This window comes from Delphinus delphis, chromosome 20, assembly GCF_949987515.2.
Source record: "Delphinus delphis chromosome 20, mDelDel1.2, whole genome shotgun sequence".
In the NCBI taxonomy this organism is placed as follows: domain Eukaryota; kingdom Metazoa; phylum Chordata; class Mammalia; order Artiodactyla; family Delphinidae; genus Delphinus; species Delphinus delphis.
The window spans coordinates 47,762,146-47,767,678 of NC_082702.1; the positions used below are offsets into that span (position 1 = coordinate 47,762,146).

Consider the following 5,533-nt stretch of genomic DNA (forward strand, 5'->3'; position numbering starts at 1 on the left):
TTTTTAATTTCATTTTTTGTGTTGTTCATCATTGTTTGCGCTTTAGTTCTTCTAGGTCGTTGTTTAACGTTTCTTGTATTTTCTCCATTATATTTCCAAGATTTTGGATCATCTTTACTATCATTACTCTGAATTCTTTTTCAAGTAGACTGCCTATTTCTTCTTCATGTGTTTGATCTGGTAGGTTTTTACCTTGCTCCTTCATCTGCTGTGTGTTTCTCTGTCTTCTCATTTTGCTTAACTTACTGTGTTTGAGGTCTCCTTTTTGCGGGCTGCAGGTTCATATTTCCAGTTGTTTTTGGTGTCTGTCCCCAGTGCCTAAGTTTGGTTCAGTGGGTTGTGTAGGCTTCCTGGTGGAGGTGTCTAGTGCCTGTGTTCTGGTGGATGAGGCTGGGTCGTGTCTTCTGGTGGGCAGGACCGCGTCCAGTGGTGTGTTTTGGGGTGTCTGTGACGTTATTTTGATTTTAGGCAGCCTCTCTGCTAATGGGTGTAGTTGTGTTCCTGTCTTGCTATTTGTTTGTCATAGGGTGTCCATCACTGTAGCTTACTGGTCGTTGAGTGGATCTGGGTCTTAGTGTTGAGATGGAGATTTCTAGGAGACCTTCTCCTGTTTGATATTACGTGGAGCCGGGAAGTCTCTGGGACCAATGTCCTGAACTCGGCTCTCCCACCTCAGAGGCACAGGCCTGACACCCGGTCGGAGCACCAAGACCCTGGCCGCCACATGGCTCAGAAGAAAAGGGAGAAAAAAAGAAAGAAAGAAAGAAAAAATAAAATAAAGTTATTAACATAAAAAATAATTATTAAAAATAAAAAAATTAAAAAGCAATAAAAAAAGAAAGAAAGAAAACAAACCAAAAAAACCAAATCCACCAATGATAACAAGCACTAAAAACTATACTAAAAAAAAGAAACAACAAACAATCCGGCAGGCAGAACCCTAGGACAAATGGTAAAAGCAAAGCTATACAGACAAAATCACACAAAGAAGCATAGACATACACACTCACAAAAAGAGAAAAAGGAAGAAACAATATATATCATTGCTCCCAAAGTCCACTGCCTCAATTTTGGGATGATTTATTGTCTATTTAAGGTATTGCACAGATGCAGGGTACAAACATCAAGTTGATTGTGGAGATTTAACCTGCTGCTTCTGAGGCTGCTGGGAGAGTTTTCCCTTTCTCTTCTTTGTTCGCACAGCTCCTGGGGTTCAGCTTTGGATTTGGCCCTGCCTCTGTGTGTAGGTCTTTGAGGGCATTTGTTCTTCACTCAGGACGGGGTTAAAGGAGCAGCTAATTAGTGGGCTCTTGCCCACTTAGGCTGGGGGGAGGGAGGGGTACGGAATGCGGGGTGAGCCTGTGGCGGCAGAGGCCAGCATGACGTTGTAGCAGCCTGAGGGGTGCCGTGTGTTCTCCCCGGGAAGTTGTCCCTGGATCATGGGAGCCTGGCAGTGGCGGGCTGCACAGGGTCCCGGGAGGGGAGGTGTGTATAGTGACCTGTGCTTGCACACAGGCTTCTTGGTGGCTGCAGAAGCAGCCTTAGCATCTCATGCCCATCTCTGGGGTCTGTGCTGATAGCCGCGGCTCGCACCCATCTCTGGAGCTCATTTAGGTGGTGCTCTGAATCCCCTCTCCTCGCGCACCTGGAAACAATGGTCTCTTGCCTCTTAGGCAGGTCCAGACTTTTTCCTGGACTTCCTCCCGGCTAGCCGTGGCGCACTAGCCCCCTTCAGGCTGTGTTCACGCAGCGAACCCCAGTGCTCTCCCTGGGATCTGACTTCCGAAGCCCGAGCCTCAGCTCCTAGCTCCCGCCCACCCCGGCGGGTGAGCATACAAGCCTCTCGTGTTGGTGAGTGCAGTTTGGCACCGATCCTGTGTGCGGGCATCTCTCCACTTTGCCCTCCATACCCCTGTTTCTGTGCTTTTCTCTGCAGCTCCGAAGCTCCCCCTACCCCCCGACGCCCACAGTCTCCACCTGTGAAGGGGCTTCCTAGTGTGTGGAAACCTTTCCTCCTTCACGGCTCCCTCCCTCTGGTGTACGTCCCGTCCCTATTCTTTTGTCTCTGTTTTTTCTTTTTTCTTTTGCTATACCCAGGTACGTGGGGAATTTTTTTGCCTTTTGGAAAGTCTGAGGTCTTCTGTCAGCGTTCAGTAGGTGTTCTGTAGGAGGTGTTCCACGTGTAGATGTATTTCTGATGTATTTGTGGGCAGGTAGGTGATCTCCACGTCTTACTCTTCCGCCATCTTGTAGGTCTCCTGGTAGTCTTTTTAATAACTGCTTTTGTCACCCGGTTAAGTCATGCAGTTACCAAGTAGTTAGAAATTTCTGAAAGGATATTATTGTTAACAGAAGAAAAGCTCATTCTTACATAAATAATATCCAGTACTTCATTGGGACCCTACTGTTCAAAAGGCCCTGGCCAAGCAATTTCCAAACAAAACACAACACCAGGTTGTTTCCAGCCCACTGGGAATGACGCCGTGTACAGAAGAAGAGGCCTCTAAGTGAGGACATAAATTCAGGGTGAGTCAGGGCCATTGGCAATGCTTAGAATCACCAGCCAGGCTCCAAAGAGGGAGCCCAAGTTTTTTTTTTTCTGGGGCACTGTACTTGAATTATTGTTCAATTAGTCAACACAATAGATCTTCAAAAGAGGACAATTAATTAACATGTTAAGGAGGTTACTGCACTCTTTGGACTATATGTCATAATTGTGGTTAGTAAATTCCGGCAGTCTTAACAAAATAGCCTCCATCGTTTGCAGGTATGAAGATAACTTAATTCTCTACCGGGCTTTTTATTTTTGCTGGATGACAATATGCAATTGACAAGTTATAAATGATACTGTTTTATGTTATAAAAATACTAGCATTTTTCATTTATTATGTTTACAGGCATTCACTGCTTGAGTCAAGGTTAGGCTTATAAAGTGATTAAAGGCAATTTTATTACAGCAGCATGTACTTATTTTATTCTAAAAGAATAAAATGCATGAAGAGAAAGTTTTTTTGTTTGTAACCTGTAAAATTGAGTTATTTTGCTGATTTAAAATACCAATAACTCACTTGAGGACCATGCTAACTCCTGGAAATGCCATATACCTGCTTCTTAAATGTGTCCAAATACCTGATAAATCTGTCCAGAGCTGAAGTGGCAAGTGACTGACTGCTCTTGGACAAAAGGTGCTTTCCCAGGGCTACAGCTGACTGTGCTGGGAAACAGCCATGGAACAAGGCAGCACAGGCAGAGGGAAAAGACTACTTAAAGGCAAAATGCCCAAATGGCTCTCTGACATAGCTATTTCTACTATCACTTATTAGCTTATATATGATCCCCTAACTTTTTTCTTAAGGGGCTGATTTGGATTGACTTGTTGAGAATGGTGTCCATTATCTATTAAGTCATGAGAGAGAGATTTCTGTGGTTACATGTAAACTTGTGATAGGTCTGCAGATGAAGAGGTGAAGAGGGTAGTGGAGAAGTCAGCCTCAGTCCCGTCCGGTCTATGTGAAGGTCACACCAGCTTCATTGTACACCTTCAAGTCTTTCTCGATGGCGCTGACTTAAGCAGCTGTTCTCAGGTCCAATCCCAGGTTATATTTCATGGCTGTGCACATGATTTGCCTGGCAGAGCGCTCCATGGTGTAAGCTAAGCCAGACTGCACGATGTCTTTCTCAGAGGCATGCAATATCCTGTCTTGGAACTGTGCTGTGGGTACAATGGGAATAGTTCCACCGTGCTTTCCAAATTTCCTTTCCAAACTCTCTTGAACAGACAGGAGCAAGTGGTAGTTAGAATCCCTTTCATATTTGAAGGTCTAACGGCCATAGCCGACATGATTTAGATTCTTCAGCCACTCAAAGTAAGATACTGTCACTTCTCCAGCATTCAAGTAGAGATCTGGAATAACCATGATGTTCTTCTCTAGGAAAATCTTATCAGCTTCTGGAGTTGTCAGTCCGTTGGCACCTTCAGCAATAATCTTAGCTTCTTAACTTTGACTCTGGGTGTATTGGACTTGGTCAGCTGCTTCTCGCTGGCAGCAGGGATCAGTATGTCACAGTCCGCCTCCAAGATGCTCTCTTCATAGATCTTTGCTTCGCTCCACCAGCTTGTCCTCCAAGATGCTGGTGCCGCGGTCGAAGAAGGCCCTCCACCATCTTGAAGAAGTTGGGGTCGTCCTCGCCGTCGGCCGCTGCCTCGCTCTAGTGTCGCCGGCTGGGCGACGTGAGCCCTGGCTGCGGGGCGGCAGCGGCTGCGGCGGGCTGCCCGCGAGCCCGGCCCAGCAGCCGCGGCCGAGTTGGCCGCCGCCGAACCTAGGGCTGTGGGCCCGACATGGCACAGCAGCAGTGCTTCACCCAGGCACCAGTACATGGCGGCAGGACGGAGGCCGCGGAGGAGAGGTGCTTTCACAGGCCCGGGGACGGACAGAGAGTTTTGTAAGTCTTAATGTAGGAGCCCCATCAAGTGATGCTGAGCACGGCATCACTTCCGAGCGGAGGTGGTGGCCGGTGTGTCATAAGACTCATCTACCTGTGGGGAGCTCAGGCGGACAACCCCACCGACATTTTCATTTCCTTATGAAAATCAACTATGGACGCTTTGAGGAACAGAATACCAATTAGGACATTTGGGGCATGAAAGTAATTTAGTGGGTGAAGACACAAAAATATCATCATCACTTCTGTTGCTTATAGCAAATTAGCAGGTGGCCCAGAGAATGAGAGAGCTGATGAACATTGTGCATTCAAGAGCCAATTTCCCCAAGGTGCAACAAGAAAACATGTTCATCATGGAAGCAGGCATAGCTTCTGGACATTTCAGCACTTATCTTAAAAAGTGTGGAAATAACTTTTGCTTTAATGTGAATCAGATCTAAAGCTGGGTAATAATTTTCTTCCTCATTTGAGTTGCCTTTAACTCTCAATTCAAAACTATATTACATTGATTAGAAACATACAGAAATCAAACTGAACAATTATTCACACACATTTTATGATAGATAGAAAGCCACTTTATACTTTACCTTTATGAATGACAATTTAAAGAGGCTTACAGGTGATTGGATCCCCCTAGCCAATTTACATAAATGCAATTTGTGGAGACATTTATATTGCCAAATTGGATGAGGTACATTTCTGAGTTTGCATAAGGTGTTCTGCAAATTGTTCCATTTTCTTACTGTACGCCCCAGGTTTCTCAACACAGGAACTCTATTGATTTACATTCTCTGTGTGGGAAACGATTGATGGAACTGAATGAAGGATTCAGTGTAAAAGATGAGCATCACTGAGCAGAAACAGGCTTCAAAGTGACTTGCCTTATCAGAAGCCCCAAATGATTCATCTATAATAATTAAAACAGTGTGATGCTGGCATAAATAGATCAGTTAAACAATTTACATGATCTTTAAAGAGACTCTGATGTGATGCATATAATAAAATGAAAAGGAATAGATTATTTTAAAAACATCATTGGGCTATTGTCTATATAAATAAGCGCACACAAACACACGTGCACACATATACT

At 44.9% G+C, this 5,533-nt stretch overlaps 1 pseudogene; it reads right to left on the reverse strand.

Moving 5' to 3' along the window:
* Positions 1-3,393: 3,393 nt before the first annotated feature.
* On the reverse strand, positions 3,394-4,378 carry LOC132416549 (glutamate dehydrogenase 1, mitochondrial-like; annotated as a pseudogene).
* Positions 4,379-5,533: the final 1,155 nt, after the last annotated feature.